Genomic DNA, 18,556 nt, shown 5'->3' with positions numbered 1-18,556 from the left:
ATTCTGCCAGAAACTCATGTGTAACAGCTGTGTTGGTAATGGACCCCGGCTGACTGTTGTGACCACCTAAAGTAGGGCATCTGTCAGTCTTGTGGACAGTTAGCAAATGTCCAAGTAAATGATACTCAAAACTACCATCTGCATCATTACCCTAAGAAGATAACTGTACGACTTTTTAGAAGGATTTGATTTCATTCAATATCTGTGAAATTCTAAGCCCATGTTGTTTTCTCTTCTAGGGAAAATTCAGTAAATAGATGTAAAAATATATTTTTTTTATTTATGTGGAAACTGCAAGAAATATATAGAGTTGAAGACAGAATTATTAGCTTCCCTGTATATTTTTTCCTTAATTTCTGCTTAATGTAAAGAAGATTTTTTTCAACACATTTCTAAACAAAATAGTTTTAATGGTTCATTTCTAATAACTGATTTTCATTTTTTTTTTCATTTCTAATAACTGATTAGTGATTTTCTTTGCCAGATTTGATTTTTTTTTTCAAGATATATACATTGCTTAATAATACTGAAGTAAAAAAAAAAAAACTGCTTTTATTCTATCCAAAATAAAACAAATAAGACTTTCTCCAGAGGAAAAAAAATATTATAGAAAATACTGTGAAAAATTATTAAACATAATTTGGGAAATATTTGAACACAAAAAAATTAACAAGAAGGCTAATAATTTTGACTGTATAACGTGCATTAGTGAACAGATGAGTATCTTATTTTGGTTTGGTGTAATCTTTAAAGGAACATTTTTTTTAATGTGGCATATAATATATATCATTGTACCTGCTTCAGCCATGGTAAGACAGCAAAGTTCCTTGATTATTATGCCGGAATGAGACTATAGTTCCCAGATCTATCGACCTATAAAATAGCAGCTTCTCATTTTCTGTTGATTTTAGTACACAATGTACAAAAGAGTGAAGCATTAAAAAGAAAAATTATCAAAAGTATATTTTTCTTTGAGCAAAATGCTAATAGTCTAATCTGTTTCAATGATTTATGCTAAGCTAACTAAAAGTGTTCCCTCCAGACCCGGAGATCGGCTGAATGGATATACGTATTATAAAATTCAACTGTTTAACTCAGGAGAGATGTAAAATATCTATTTTACGGTGGCTGCAATGCTGCAATTTAAGAAAACATGTGCAATTATAAAAAACACCAGCAAATTGAGAAAAGATGCTGCAAATCCTTACAACACAAACACATAAAAAAACCTGCTGCATTATCACACAATGCAAACAATTAACAAAATGTGCTGCATTTTCTCACAATGCAAACATTTTATGTAAATGTGCTGCTTTTTTTCACAACACAATGAAAATGTTTCAAGGAGACCCTAAAACGCGACAGACTTGGCTATTTGGGTTATGGTTATTTAGATTAATAAATACAAAAAACACAGGAATTGGTATATCAAAATAAACAACCAAATAAACTCACCTTTCAAATATCAGATTTTCATAAATCGTTTGCGCTGTGAGAAAATGCATTGTGTTTTTGTAATTTTTTTGCACTGAGAGAAAATGCAGCCCGTTTTCATAAATGGTTTGCACTGTGAGAAAATGCAGCGTTTTCGTAAATTGTTTGCGCTGTGAGAAAAAGCATTTTCCTAAATAGTTTGTGCTGTAAGAAAACGCGACACATTTTGCTAAACTGTTTGCGTTGTGAAAAAATGCAGACGTTTTTGTAAATTGTTTGTGCTGTGAAAAAATGCAGTGCATTTTCGTAAATTATTTGTGTTGTGAGAAAATGCTGGCGTTTCGGTAAATTGTTTGCATTGTGAGAAAATGCAGGCATTTCTGTATATTGTATGCATTGTGAGAAAATGCAAGCATTTTTGTAAATTGTTTGCGTTGTGAGTTAATGTAGGCATTTCCGTAAATTGTTTGCATTGCGAGAAAAGGCAGTGCATTTTATTAATTTGTTTGCGTTGTGAGAAAATGCAGGCATTTTCGTAAATTGTTTGCATTGTGAAAAAATGCAGGCGTTTTCGTAAATTGTTTGCACTGTGAAAAAATGCAGCACATTTTCATAAATTGTTTGCATTGAGTGAAAATGCTGCAGTTTTTTACGGGTTTGTGTGTGAGGATTTGCTGCACATGTGCTGTGAAATGGATAAAGATAGTTTCTCAATTGCATGCGTTATCTTAAATTGCAGCACGTTAAGCTCTCTTGGCCACCGTACTTTTCCATTTAAGAGCCTCCAAAGAAAGTGGAGCGTTCCTTTAAGGTATTCATTACATGTACATTTATGCATTTGGCAGACGCTTTTATCCAAAGCAACTTCAAGGTACACATTTTATCAGTTCACACTTTATCTGGGAATCGAACCCACAACCTTGGCGTTGCTATTTAAGCTAGAGGAAATCATTAAAAAAGCCCTTCAAGAGCGGATTCCTGATTTACATCGTTCGATTGATCAGCAAAGCAAACCAAATGGGGAAAAAATGAAACAATTTTTTGAAACACGCCCAGCAGTTTGAAGCTGAGGCATGTACTTGCTGTCTTTGGCTGTTGTTTTGCGCATGCACTTCAAAGTGTGATCGCTGCCGAGTGCAAGAGAGACTTTCAGTCAGCGTAAGCTTTATAGACAGTACTTTTCATCTGTGATCCAAGCTAATGTTATTAAGCCAGAGCTCTCATTACACAGAAAGCATTCATCTAATAACCCCCTATGGCCTTTACCAAATGTTCTCTTGAAAATGCCAAAAAATGACAGCAAGATCCCGATATGCTGGGGTTCTCTATTTGACGCTTGTGTGCTTTTTTTCTGCCGAGGGATAACAGATAACAGAATATTGCCCCTGATCCCTCAAAACAAGCAACCAAGAGAGAGATTGGAGGACATTAACCAGCGGACAAACACAATATCAAATTACATGATTGCAATGTGGCATTTCAGTGCCTGTTTCTATGACAACAGTGTGTGTTGGATTTCAGACTTGATTTGATATCTGTGTTTAATTTGTGATTATGCATTTTATTTGCATTGTCATCAAAGCAAAAATACATTTTAATGTGTGAATAACTAAATAATATTTAATAACATTTTTAAACATGTTTGTTTTTTTTGCACTGAAAATGCTTTACTTGTTTTGTCATATGAAAAATAACCAAATTAACATTTTAGGCATACTGTATAATGGCCTATCCATCCAATGTTTTGTATGCATTATCCAAAAAAAAATCAAAAAAAAAAAAACAACGTATATACATTTTGCAAATCATATTAATTCCACAACAAACATAGCTCTGCTAGCTACTTGTCTCTTACATTACGCCTCAGTGAGCCTCCAAACATGTACGGTAGAAAATTAGCTAAAAGCATTAACGTTGCATACATGTGCAAACTAAATTGTAGTACGTTTTCTGGTCGAACACAATTCCGAGTTGAGGAAACTCAAAGGTCATTTTGAGAACCAAACATGTTTTTAATAAATCCTAATAGTTAATGTAGAACTGAAAATGAAAAAATGAGCATAAATTATTGAACAATTGAATTATTCTTTATATAACAATTTAAAAGCACTGTTTCATAAATAAAAATTATATTTTGATAAATAAAAAAATCATATAAAATGCAAACCCATCTAGATATTGGTGAATATTTAAATATTATAATATTGCAATATATTAGTAATTTTATAACTTTAAATGTTATAATCCTAAATATTCAAAATATTTCATGAAAATAATAATTATTTAATAGATATTTCAATAATATAAAGAAAAAAGTGTTGCTGTATTGGCCCTGGCAGCATTGTAGGGAAAACATGCAACAAACCCCGTGGATCATGGAAACAAACACATACGACCCTTCACTAACAGCTAAATACAGTGTGCCATGGGTCCGTGGACGCGGTCTCACACAATCATCAACGTAGGACCTCACAGCTTGGCACAGGCAGGTCTGCTTTGCCTTCGGAAAGGACATGCAGTCATGAATAATTAAGAAGCCGGCTCTTCTCATAGGACAAGAAAACTCTGCTATGAATAATAATGAGAAACTGACACGTCATCTTTGCACTTGCAGTTCTGCCCTACATCGTCGATTTTGATCGATTTTGATTTCACCCCAAAAATCATTTCAAACCCAGAAGCTGAAATTAGCTGACAAAAGCTCCAAATTATCCAGTTTTGCCCACAATTACAGCTAACAGGTGCTAACAATGTCTTAACTGATGCTCAACACACACAAATCTGTTAAAATCTCAAAAAAGTACTCCAGGGTTTCGTAAACCTTTAAAGGCACAGGCAACAAAAACAGTTAAATTGTGTACAGAGCAGGAAATTCCAATATTCAGAAAGATATAATAAACAATCTGATGGGTGTTTTAAGCTGAAACCTTACAGACACATTCTGGAGACACAAAAGACTTATCTTAAATCTTTAAAAAAGTGCACTTTAAGGGAATCCAATCTGAATATTAGTCATCATTGACTAAAAAATAGCTTTTGTCCTTCCCCAGTACTTTTGTGACGCTTTATTATTTGTCAGAAAAAAAGATGGGAATGACATGAGTGTGAGTAAATGTTGACAGAACTTTCATATTTTTTCAGCTCACAGCTGACAACAGGACACACTGTAAATAATATATCAAGTTTCCTTTTTTAGAAGTCAGCACTATTTCTACTGTATGTTGTAAAAATACCACCAAGTCTCCGATGGCCTCACCTACAGCACATCTAGAATAAACATGCCAGTTAGCTCACCTTTAACAAATAAGTAGAGCTCGCCGAATTGGCCTCATATTCAGCCACGACCACAGAAGCACGCGGGAGACTTGCGGGAGATTGTTTGCCAAAGGGATCTGGGTTTGACTTTTTGAACCCTGAATTTGCTTAGCATTGGCCTTGGCTTTGCTTCAGTTTGTCTGTTGAATGTACAAACACTGTGATTTGATCTGGGTGCCAGAGCAGTTCACGCCTCCAGTCCACGCAGTTCATTTAGATCACTCTGGTGGGTTCATGCCATGTGTGCTGCTTTTACCTCTGGCTCTGTAGACGTATACAAACAAAGCGGTTGGGTCAGAGATTGCAAATACATACTTTTTAATTTTTTTAATCCTAGAACTTAATCCAAAAGGCAACAGTTTAAGTAAGAGAGGCATGCTGCATATAAACACTGAGTTGAAATCCATCTGTGAAAAGCTTTTAAAGTGTTTGCATGCATTTAAATCTGGTTAACAATGCATTATTTCTAACCTATAAGAAGCAAAACCTTTTCTTTAATAGATCATTTGTTTTTGCAGTAAATTTTGATATATAGAAGCGGTGTTGAGTGTAATTACAAAGTAATTAAATTACGTATCCAAAAATAGGATTACTTTTAATTTTTAGGTAATTTAATTAAAATGACTAAAATTACTTTTAAATGTACAGTACTTGCCTTAAATGCCATTAATAAATTTAACAGTTCTTTATAAATAAAATACAGACAAGCAGAGTAATTATTGTTATACAAATATAGTTTGCTAAATAATTAAATTTTTAAACTGAGGGTTATATTCATTAAGACAATAATACACAAGAAACAATGAATTAGGTAAGAAATTGTGTGACAATAAATTGTGTTAATTAATCATGGTGTCATTGTAAAAAGGAGACAAGTTAAACATATTATCAAAATATAAAATGTTTTTAAGCTGAGCAATTCTGTTTGTTACGATTAAATAATGTTGTTTTTTAGTAATATGTTTAAAATAAAGCTAAGGGACACATTTGACTCCAGTTGAAAGCATAATAAGGACTCTATTTTAATAATCTAGACACAAAGTCTAAAGCGCAGGGCACAAAAGCATTAAGGGCATGTCCGAATCCTCTTTTGCTATTTTAAGGATGGAAAAATACGCTCTCCCATTAGCTTATTCTCTTAATGAGTTATGGGTGTGTTTTGAGAATAAACCAATCAGTCTTCTCTCCCATTCCCCATAAGAGTCAGTTGTGTCGTGCCATGGCACATTTGCTATTTACATGGTGGACTTTGTGAGAAGAAAAACTAAATGCTTCACTAGCGAGAAAACAGTTAAATAGAGCATCTGCAGCACAAGGATAAAGAACGAGCCTCCTCCAATCGGCCTTAACTTGCTCTTATTCTCTTTCGTGGATAAGGAAACGTGTTGTACACATTCACTGAAGACATCCATTAGCTTACATAATTAATTTTGTTTGTTAAGCGCAAAAAATTGTTTTAAAACTATTTCTAAATTCAGTGCTAATTTTAAAATCATTTTGCTTAGCCCACTGAGAGATAATTTAGCTTGTTTTAAGGAAAACTCAAATTTTTGACTTATTTCTTCTGAAGGTGAAAACTTTTACTTGCTCTAAGTATTATTGTGATTATTCAATTTCATTGTGATTATTCAATTTCTGTAGCTGAATTCTATAAGACTCATTAAAAAACCGTCTAATAGTGCTAATCAATCTCTCTTGTGAAACTGTATTCATATCGCAATATTTATCACAGACAAATAAAATATAGCATTTTTCCAATATTGTGTTGTCCTAGTTCTAATGATGAATACAGCATGTTGATAAAACCACAATTAACTGCCTGATTTTTACAACGTTCACACCAAAAAAAAAAAAAAAAATAGATTAGGTTTTAAGTGGTTTGAACATGAGCAAAACTTTCATTCTGGAGTGAACTCACCTCTTACAGGGTACCTATTTGACCCCTTTTCAAGATTTAAGATAAGTCTGTTATGTCTCCAGAATGTTTCTGTAAAGTTTCAGCTAAAAACACCCATCACATTATTTATTAGACCTTTCAGAATATTGGATTTTCTGCTCTGAACACAATGTAGCTGTTTTTGTTCCCTGTGCCTTTAATGCTAGTTCTCCTGTCAGAGTGTGCCTCAATCTCCAGCTGCCTCAGATAAACAGCACAGTGACAGACACAAAGGAAGCAGACCTCACATACTGTAGAAATACTACAGTAAGAACTTTCCCAATGATTATTTGATGTATTGTTTGTGGAGTTAAATCAAGCCTTTCTGCAACGATGAGTCACACACAATGTCATTACAAAGTTCACATGCACACAAACACACACACACAGCGCACGTTTAATTTTGCACTGTTTTTGCACACAAATGGGTCAGGACACATGATAATATGCACTGCTATATGGATATCCATTATGTTAAAGTAAAAAACAATAAACCTGATTTAATGTCCACAAACCAGGATTGAAGCGTCGTCTTTTATAATTGTACTGACACGCAGCTGTGGTGATACAGGCGCTGTAATTCATTACACATGCACTGTTTTAAAAACATTTTAAACTTGTAAAACTCATTCTTGATCACATTTGATGATGATTGATCACAGAGAGCTGAACAGATCTTTTAATCTCAGTTGTTTTGTGCACGTCCTGTCTTGTTGATATAGTTAAACGCATTACTACGGAGACATGTTAATAAGTGGCTGTCAATCAATTCGGTCAAATTCGGTCATCAAGTTGTGGTGGGCCTCAAAATGGGAGGGGTTTGGGTCCTATTTTAGGGTAAGGAAAACAAAAAAAAAGAGACTTATTGTTTCATCACTCCAATATGACTGTGGACACACTATACCTGCCCACAGTTCTGTCCAAACAGCTTACAAAAGATGATTTTCATCATAGGTGCCCTTAAAGTCTTCTTAGCTATGAAGAACAATAAAAAAAGAAGAGGGCTGGATTAAACTGCTATTTTAAGTTCATTATCAGACATGTCCATTATAGGGATTTTCTTTTCTACACTCAGCGAATCTAATTACTTTATAGAGTATATCCTGTACGCATGCTCTCTTATCTCCGAGGCAGTAATACTTTAGATGATGGATGCACAACGCCATTCTGCTTCTACAGTATATGTGTTCTAAAATGATTTTGTTTCAGATTATATCCTGACATATTGACTTTAGTTCTCAGATTTTGTTTCATTTATCACTTTAGCCATTTATACGAGCGCTGAACTGAACGAGCGTGTCGTGCAATGCAAGCAAATGCTAGATGGTTTACCATAAACAAGCTGCGGTGCGCTATTAGGTCTTTGAGGATGACCTGTTTTTCCCAGAACTCTGAGGACTTTGGTTGACCATTGCGGTCAGCGTGGAGCATCTGCCCAAGTGTAGCTCTCTGTAACTGGACTGACTGGCTCAGCCTCAGATTTCTGAAGCTAATTGCACCACTGAGGTTATCTGATCCCATTTCACAGTGCCGAGGGACAGAAGGGGGACATTTTTTAGCCCAGACACATTCGCCGTATACTCTGCATGTAAAAATGCTGGACAGAGACGCGATTGTTGTGCAGTGCCACATCAGTCGACAAGCGAAATACAAGTTCTGCAACTTTGGATAGGATGAGAAGTAATGTTAAATTAGCAATTTAGCCACATTCTTTTAGAATTACATTACACCAGTATGACTTGTCGTGCATTCACTCTAAAATGCAATTAGTTGACTTTACTTTGAAAAAAGTGAGTACTTTTAAATCAGTTCGTTGACTTTACTTAAAAAAGTGAGTAAACTTGTTCTAAAATTAAGCAAATGAAGTCAACTAGTTAAAGGTCCCATGAAGTGCTTTGAAGTGTGCATTTTGTATTCAATGTTTAATGTAATGTAATCACAACTAAACAAGAAGACAGGGCAGTACATATAGTAACCCCTCCCCTTTTTAAAAAACAGCCAATAGGGATTTGTTTTTATCACAGCTCTGCCAGTAAAAGTGGTTGAGCTCAAGTTTATCAAATTACTGTAATACAGGGTTGCACGGTTTACCGGTACTATGGCAGTAACGTGATACTCCAAAATACTGGCGAATGTGGTTGATACTGGTAAACGGTAGTTTCGTCATTAACGGTCTATCTACAATACATAATGTTGCACGTGGAAAGGTCTGAAAAAAAAAATTAAAAACTAAAATGCTCACACGCTTGTGCAACAATAGACCATTTTATTTGAATAGTCTGTGGAGCGCTTTAAGGTTGCTAACCTGTGTAGAAATCATACCTTTTATGGAAGCTGCACGTTTTCTGACGCTTCATTTAGAACGCACATCTGAATCAGTTTATTTCTGTTCCTGTCAATATGATTTAGTAGCTACAACAACCACAACCATCTCTCAAAAAGAAAATCACACAAAGTGAAATTTTGATTCACTTTGGATTCTTACATGATAAGACCAAAAAAAGAAACAATTTTTGACCACTTCATGTAGCCTAATTTGCTGTTTGTGTAACAAATTTCGTTTGGTATAATTTGTATCTTTATTTAAATGAATTTTTTTGTTGGTCAGTTATCTACAAAATAAACAACTAATGCATTTAGGTGAAGTGATGTGCAAATACTTTTTTTTAATATAAGGGAATTATGAATTCAATTCAAGTAGGCCTATTATAACATAAAATTTAGTATTTCTGACAATTTTCTTTATTTCACAGATTTGAGTTATGAATTACAGTAATTGAACACTACTTGGTATCACGATACTTCAGCTGGTATAGTATTGTAAGGTAAATTAATGATATTGTGACAACCCCACTGTAATATGAAATGTATTTTATAGTGGGACAGTTATGCAGTATGTTACTATAATTTAAAGTTGTTATTCACTGCATTGTGAAATTACAGTATATTTTACAGTAAATATATACAACCCTGTAAACACTTATAGAGCGAGATAAATGGTACTGTAAATGTAAATACAGTATGTTTGATGTAATTGATTTACAGTAAGTTATGATGAACTAGAATTCTACAGAAAATTGTTAACAGTGTATTGCGGATGACAACTTGTTCTGTGGTAACGAAATATACAGTTAAGTCAAAATTAACAATTCAAAAATATTGCAAATTATTAGCCACCCTTTAGTTTTTTTTTTTTTTTTTCTAAATATTTCCGAAACGGGGAACAAAGCAAGGAAATTTTCACAACATGTCAGATAATATTTTTTCTTCTGGAGAATGTTTTATTTGTTTTATTTCGGCTAGCATAAAAGCAGTTTTGAATTTTTTAAACACCATTTTAAGGTCAAAATTATTAGCCCCTTTAAGCTTTATTTTTTTAGTGTCCAGAACAAGCCATCTTTATACAATAACCTGCCTAATTACCCTAACCTACCTAGTTAGCCTAATTAATCTAGTTAAGCCTTTAAGTGTCACTTTAAGCTGTATAGAATTGTCTTGAAAAATATCAAGTCAAATATTATTTACTGTCACCATGGCAAAGATAGTATGAGTTATTAGAAATTAGTTATTAAAACTATTATGCTTAGAAATGAGTTGAAAAAAAAATCTTCTCAATGTTAAACAGAAATTGGGGGAAAAAATAAACAGGGGCAAATAATTTTGACTTCAACTGTATATACCATCACAGCGCCAAACCCCATTGTTACACAATTGTGGTCAACCAGTCAAAATTTCCAACTGTTAGAATTTAATAGATGTGCAAGCCTGAAGTATGTGTGCTGAATTTGTTGCTCAAAACCAACATCAACACTTTTAGAGGTATATTGATATTTGATATCTTACCTAAAGCACACAAAAACCACTAATAAATATTATTAGGCTCATTGATGTTATTAGCAATGCAGCTGTAGCAGTTTAGTTAAGTATATGGTTTGGTTAAGGGGTGTTTAATTTGGTCATGCAGGATAAAGCATTAATAAATACTGATAAAAAGCCAACATACTAGTCAAACTAAAGTGTCACCAGGTTGCAATAAACACATTATAAAGTTTTTTATATATGTTTGAAAGACCTGTAAAAGCTGTAAATGACTGTGAAATACAGTATAATACTGTTCACATCTTCAGAAATCAATCGCAAGACATGAAATTCTATTTATTCATTTTCCTTTGGCTTAGCGCCATATTTATTACACCAACTATTTAAGTGTATGTTTTACACAGCAGATACCCTTCCAGCCACAACCCAGTACTAAGCAACAGCCATACATTCACATTCGCGCGCACACACACACACACACACACACACACACACACACACACACACACACACACACATGCACTATGGGCAAATTAGTTCATCCAATTCACCCATAGAGCATGTCTTTGGACTGTGGGGGAAACTGAAGCACCGAGAGAAAACCCACGCCAACATGGGAAGAACATGCAAACTCCACACAGAAATGTTAACTGACCCAGTAGGGACTCGAACCAGCGACCTTCTTGCTGTGAGGGGACAGTGATTACCTCTGAGCCACCATGCCACCCGACATGAAATTCAAGAAATAAAAAGATATGAAACTATGAGATTTGAAATCCATTAATGAATTGTATATATTTTAGACGGACACATTCTCCATTTTTCAAAAAAAAAAAATAAATAAAAAAAAGCAGGTTAAAATTACTATCAGTGTCACATCAGTCAAAGTCAAGGCTAAATAACTGCATAACCTGAACGAACATCAATCAACAAGAAAGAAACATGTTTCGCAACTTCAGATATGATGATAAGTAATGTTAATTTAGCAATTTAGCCACATTAATGAAGTTATGTTACCTATTTAGGCTATCCAGTCTTACAGATCGTATTTTTTTCCTCTTCATATCCGCAAATTATTTTGGCCGGGAGCGTAATGAAAAGTAGGTGACGATAATTGTTTATTTCTAGAGCCTGTTTAAAAATAATGAGCAGAACATCATTAGCATCAATAATGAGTCATTATGCTGAGATATGCTCAGCTCTTCTACTAACACCTGAGACTCGGAGTAGGAGCCTCTGGTTACAGACCCGCAGAGAGAGAGATGAACACGTGTCCAAAACTGCATGAGAACATCAGAATGAGCATAAGAACAGTTTTACATCACATCAAACGCATCTCACAAATTTCAGGGTTTTTTTTTAGCAGGAAAATTTAAACTTGAGGATTTTAATGAGGGGTAGCACAGTGGCGCAGTGGGTAGCAGCAAGAAGGCTTGAGCCTCAGCTGGGTCAGTTGGCATTTCTGTGTGGAGTTCGCATGTTCTCCCTGTGTTCGCATGCGTTTCCTACGGGTGCTCCGGTTTCCCCCACAACTACAAACACATGCCCTTTAGGTGAATTGGGTAGGCTTAATTGTCCATAGTGCATGTGTGTGTGTGTGTGGATGTTTCCCAATGATGGGTGTCAGCTGTAAGGGCATCCGCTGCGTAAAACATTAGCTGGATAAGTTGGCAGTTCATTCAGATTATTACTAACCCCAGAATAATAAAGGGACTAAGCCGAAAAGAAAATGAATGAGTGAATGAAAGATTTTAATGAAATTACTGCATGTTCTCCCAAAAACGACAAATAGTGCATGACGTGTTGTTCCAAATTTGTATGCAAAACACAGATGACAATATTTTAAGGAATGCCTGAGTATGACTGAAATGAAGCAAATCGAAAGTATGTGGAATTTATTTAAACAGTAAAGTTGCCAGTAATGCTAACTTATTGGTAACATAATTAGTTACCATACAGTAAATTAATCAAAAATATCTCATTTACAAAAATATCTCAAATGATTAAAAAGCAATTACATCAATTACAACCAGGACCACCAAGCCACCAAGCATCAGAATGGAGAAGAAATGTGATTTAAGGGACTTTGAACATGGCATGGCTGTTGATGCCAGACGGGCTGGTCTGAGTATTTCAGAAACTGCCGAGATTTTCATGCACAACCGTCTCTACGGTTTACAGAAAATGGCCCGAAAAAGAGAAAATATCCAGTGAGTGGCCGTTCTGTGAGCACAAATGCCTTGTTGATGCAGTAACTCAAATAACCACTTATTACAACCGAGGTATGCAGATGAGCATCTGTATGCACAACACATCCAACCTTGAGGCGGATGGGCTACAGCAGCAGAAGACCACACCAGTTGCCACTCCTGTCAGCTAAGAACAGGAAACTGAGGCTGCAATTCGCAGAGGCTCACCAAAATTGGACAATAGAAGATTGTCAAAAAGTTGCCTGGTCTGATGAGTCTCAATTTCTGCTGCAACATTCGGATGGTAGGGTCAGAATTTGGCATCAACAACATAAAAGCATGGATCCATCCTGCCATGTATCAACGGTTCAGGCTGGTGGTGGTGATGTAATGGTGTGGGGAATATTTTTTTTTTGTACACTTTGGGTCTCTTAGTACCACTTGAGCATTGTGTCAACACCACATCCTACCTGAGTATTGTTGCTGACCATGTCCATCCCTTTATAACCACACTGTACTCATCTTCTGATGGCTACTTCCAGCAGAATAACGCGCCATGTCATAAAGAGTGAATCATCTCAGAGTAGTTTCTTGAACATGACAATGGCAACTGCGTGATGCTATCATGTCAATATGGACCAAAAGCTCGGAAGAATATTTTCCAGTACCTTGTTGAATCAATGCCACAAAGGTTTAAGGCAGTTCTGAAAGCAAAAGTGGTACTAGTAAGTACTAGTAAGATGTACCTATTAAAGTGGCCGGTGAGTGTAAATATATAAACCAGTGAATGAATAAATGATCATTATATGATTTTAAACAGGAAAGCTTATTACACAATTATCGATACACAGTAAAAACAATTGTCATAATTAACAAGTTAATCAGGTTTCAACATTTTAACTTAATGTTTGAAGCGAAATTGAAGTTGAAACGACTTGTAAAGTTAATTTAATTTACTTAAAACACAAAGCTGCAACTTTTTTTTTTACAATGTAGTTGAGTGCATACATTGCCAAAACATTTAAATTTAATTAGCAAAAACAAAACTTGACCCCACTGACCAAAACACAACCATCAACAGTTAACAACAAGTCTTGATGAATTTATTTCAAAATAAATCTGAAAAATGTATTTATACAGTGAACCATAATACTCATGGCATGGTAGAAGCACACATTAATCAACCTAACTGTATTTAATTTCATAAACAATCATGCAAAGCGCAAGGGGTGTGTAAAAATAAGGAAATCAGCCCTCACACATGCAACAAACCCAACAATAAAACAGTAATACACTGCATGTGCATACAACGCTTGTTTGAGCTTTATAGATTCTTTAAAAGCCCATTCACCAAACAGACTGTCCCACGTACGCCAATCAGCTGGCTTGTGTAGCGAACACAGTCAAAAGTTCAAGTGTGTGACCCCTCTGTATTGCAGTAGGCATATACAGTGTCACAGTGTAATTGCACACAGGGAACAAACAGACGCCGTCTCCTTTGTTTGCATCCTGGGGGCTTGAAAACGGCAATATAAAAATGTAAATATTGGGTTTTGGTGTGTGGGTCTGGGCACACAGGCTTCCACAGGCACAGGTGGAAAATATGCTCTCGGAAGCCACGCTGGGAACCACATGGCCCCACACAACATGGGGGCAAAGAGTGGCTTGCTGACCTGGCACAGGCTTTCCGCAGTTGGACCCTTTTCAAACCACGGCATTAGTTTCATCTGTGAGAGCACTGCACGCATCGACAACAAGCAGGAGAAGATGAGACAAAGAGACCCTCTGCCAGACTCTGTGCAGGTGAACAGACAGCATATCCAGGGGTCTTTTCCATATGGACAAACAGCTAGATCTACACATTTGATGAAGGAAGGAGTAGCGCTTGCCTTCGCAAAAAAGTCTGACATGGTGCCAGGGTGTTGTCGATGGGTGTTGCTGTGCAGTTGCTAGAGTGTTTAGAGATTTTTTGGGGGGTCATTAGTTTTTTTTTTTTTAAAAAAAGGTACTTATGGTATAAACGTGTGCCTTTTAAAAAGGTATACAGGTGATACATCCATGTTTCTTCCTACTGCAGCCTCTATTTTTATTTTAAAATGGTGGCTGCATGAAATCAGTCTTTAAACGTGTACCTTTTAAAAAGGTAGCAAAAAATTGTTTAAAATTAGACATGGTGCCAGGGTGTTGTCGATGGTTAGTAGGGTGTTGTTGTGCGCTTACAAGGATGTTGCTGTGCAGGGTGTTTGTTTAGAGATTTTTGGGGGTTCAGTAGTCTCTGAAATACAGTTACACTATAAATATGCACCTTTTGAAAAGGTAGCCAAAAATTCTGACATGGTGCCAGGGTGTTGTCGATGGTTACTAGGGTGTTGCTGTGCAGTTGCTAGGGTGTTAAGAGATTTTTGAGGGGGCTCATTAGTGTAAGAAATAAAGTTACAAATGCTATACGTTTATTTCATGTGGCCGCCATTTTAAAAAAGCGAAAGTGAGGCTGCTGTTGGAATATCAAGCCAATTCAATGCATGTTTATTAGAAAAGGTCTGGAGAGTGTTTTCTTCAATGCCTAAAATATTAGTAATTTATTAGATACAACTGAATAATTCCATGACAGAGCTCTGGGTTACGTTACCCCAATGCAATACAAGAATTACATTCAGGAGGTATGCAACTAACTTACATTTCCTGACTCCAGCATACACATAATATGTGTATATTAATTATTATGATAATAACAGGTGGAGTTTTTGTTTAATGTCACTGATCAGTCATTCTGCAGTCCCTTGGCTCTTTGTAACCCCTAGACATACTTCCTCTTTCTGCAACCCTTCTCTGCATACCAGAACTGAACAATTACATGCATCTTTAATATATTTCATAACTTCTACAAAGATCATGCTCCTTGTGACATGTCCAGACAGCAGTCTGGAACAAACCTAAATTTATTCTTTTTCTGCTTTTTCCACTAGTCAGCAGTTCTTCTAAAAAGTATGCAGCACAGTAAAAAAGAGGAAGTGTGTCTGGTCAACATGTGTTATAATACAATAGAAAAGATTGATTAATCTGTTGTTAGTTTAAACATTTTTCTAATAAAAAATAAAGACACAAAATTAATAAAAAGAAATTCCTTTTTTCCTACACTGCGGTGGGAAAAACTGGGAAGTAGAGAATCAGCACTGTAAACATTTCAACAACATGCTGTTGCCGCAATTTCAAAGTGCCGATGTGGTGTAAACACCACTTTAATTTAATTCATTCATTTTCTTGTCGGCTTAGTCCCTTTATTAAATCGGGGTTGCCACAGCGGAATGAACCGCCAACTTATCCAGCAAGTTTTTATGCAGCGGATGCCCTTCCAGCCGCAACCCATCTCTGGGAAACCACACACACATTCACACACACTCATACACTACAGACAATTTAGCCTATCTAATTCGCCTGTACCGCATGTCTTTGGACTGTGAGGGAAACCGGAGCACCCGATGGAAACCCACGCGAATGCAGGTAGAACATGCAAACTCCACACAGAAACGCCAACTGAGCCGAGGCTCGAACCAGCAACCGAGCGACCTTCTTGCTGTGAGGCGACAGCACTACCTACTGCACCACTGTTTCGCCTAATTTTTATTCAGCTAAGTTTAATTTTAACAATTATAAGCATATTAGGCATCAAACTAAATCACAAGCTCTTTAAGAGTAATATGGTTAAGGGTCCTCCTAGGCTTCAGTTAATGGCACCAGGTAAACACTGTGGGGACGCTTTCCAGCTTCAACCTATGTAACAAGGTGAGCAATAAAACGATGCAGTCCTCTGTAGCACACCCTTTTGTTGTTTGTAATAATGTTGTCTCGGTACTGAAATTTTAAAAATGCACATTTTCCGCTAACATTTAAGCGCGTTTAGAAATACTGCTGATTTGCCATACTATTCACCAGTGCTCAACAGAAATAACTGTGATTGGCCATGTAGGTCATCAGTTTACCGCTCCTCACTTAGTGCAAACACAGATACACGGACACCGGAGCATTTGAAAGCCGTGAACATCAGTCGAGTAATCAGCGGATCGCTCGTCTGTGTTTGCACTTGGTAAACAGCAGTGAGGTGTTATATATTGTCTTACAAGGCTGAAATTAAAGTGATGTTTACACCACATCAACAGCTGAAGGTTTGTAGTCCACAGCATGTTGTTGAAATGTTTACAGTGCTGATCCTATACTTCAGAGTTTCTTCCCACCAAAGCCTAGATTTCATGTTTTAAAATGGCGGCCACGTGAAATAAGCACTTTAGTCTCAAGAGATAAAGGTACAAACTCTTTACCCTTTGAAAAGGTAGCAAAAAATCTGACACGGTGCCAGGGTGTTGTTGATAGTTATGAGGGTGTTGCTGTGCGCTTGCTAGGGTGTTTTATTAGAGGTTTTTAGGGTTCAATAGTCCCAGAAATATAGGTACACTATATAGGGTGTTTAGAGAGTTCTTTGTATGGTTGGTGGGGGTAGGGGGTATACATGCTAGGTACACAAAGGCAAAAATCTGACATAGTGCCAGGGTGTTGCTAATAGTTTCTAGGGTGTTGATGAAACGGAGCAAAAAATCTGACATGGTGCCAGGGTGTTGCCGATTGTTACAAGGGTGTTGCTGTGCAGTTGCTAAGGTGTTTAGAGATAGAGGTGATTAGTCTCAGAAATAAAGGTACAAATGCTATTATGGATGTCCAAATCCAATCACGTGATAGAAAATCGGGCCCGATTACGCGGTTTCAGACTCAATCGGAATCGGACGTAAAGACTGATAAAGACTGGTGTGTGCGTTTGTGTGACTATATATATATATATATATATATATATATATATATATATATATATATATATATATATATATATATATAGTCATTTTTTAACACATCTATAGTTATGCGGTGGCACAGAGTTACACCTCTTTCTTGACTTCACACAGAAACAGCAACGCATGCTATGGGTTAAATGCCGGCAAAGTAAAACATGGAAGCAGCTTGAAGCGGAAAGCGCGAGGAAGACTGTTGTCTGGAGGTAATATAATGTTGTTGACGACAACATTGTCAAAGCAAACTGTGAGATATGTAAATTTTGGATTGCCTGCCAGGTATTTTAAGTTGAGGTGCTATTTGTTTTATATTCGATTTTTATTATATTTACTGTTGCACTGCTGGTCTAAAAGTGAAGAATTTATGTTATTTATAACTTGATTGTTCAAGCTACCTCACAGAAGGGCTGTTTGATAAGATTTTTTAAATGTTAAAATAAGTTGAATTAAATAAAAAATAAGGAACATCCTGGATCTGTTTCTTCGCTTGTATTTATTGTTTTTTAATGTATTAAAGAAGTATCGGATCGAGTTTTGGTAAATACTCAAAATCCGATGACTTAGACTAGGACCCTAAGCCAAAAAAACCTGATCAAGACATCCCTAAATGCTATAAACATGTACCTTTTGAAAAGGTGGCAAAAATTCTGACATGGTGCCAGGGTGTTTTTGATGGTCACTAGGGTGTTGCTGTGCAGTTGCTTGAGTGTTTAGAGATTTTTTGGGGTCATTTTTTGTGGCAAACATTTGTGAAAAAGGGATACAGACATATGGATATTTTGGCTGATACCGATACTGATAGCTCTAACTTATTTGGAAGGTGACAACCAATAGTAGGCAAGAAAACTGATTACAAAAAACAAAACATCTGAGCATCTGATTTTATTTTAAACTGCAGGAAGCACCAACATTTTACTGTTCTGTGTTTGACATCATATCTTGTTGAAGGCACTAATAAAAACTCTCATCTCTAGTGGATCAAAAGTGAATATGTAATTAATAAATCAAAATTTTTTTCTTATTAC

At 36.0% G+C, this 18,556-nt stretch overlaps 1 protein-coding gene and 1 long non-coding RNA gene across 2 annotated transcripts in view; one reads left to right on the top strand and one right to left on the bottom strand.

The window, feature by feature from the left end:
• cerkl (CERK like autophagy regulator) overlaps nucleotides 1-18,556 on the top strand; it is a 195,866-nt gene that overhangs the window by 6,028 nt on the left and 171,282 nt on the right. The window lies entirely within an intron of this gene.
• LOC147835397 (uncharacterized) overlaps nucleotides 4,492-18,556 on the bottom strand; it is a 31,388-nt gene continuing 17,323 nt past the window's right edge. Inside the window, exon 3 of the long non-coding RNA XR_015499866.1 lies at nucleotides 4,492-5,013. This is a non-coding gene — a long non-coding RNA (uncharacterized LOC147835397). The remainder of the gene's footprint in view (nucleotides 5,014-18,556) is intronic.

This window comes from Danio rerio, chromosome 9 (genome assembly GCF_052040795.2).
Source record: "Danio rerio strain M-AB ecotype USA chromosome 9, GRCz13ab, whole genome shotgun sequence".
Lineage (NCBI taxonomy): Eukaryota > Metazoa > Chordata > Actinopteri > Cypriniformes > Danionidae > Danio > Danio rerio.
This window is presented reverse-complemented; position numbering and strand designations above follow the sequence as displayed.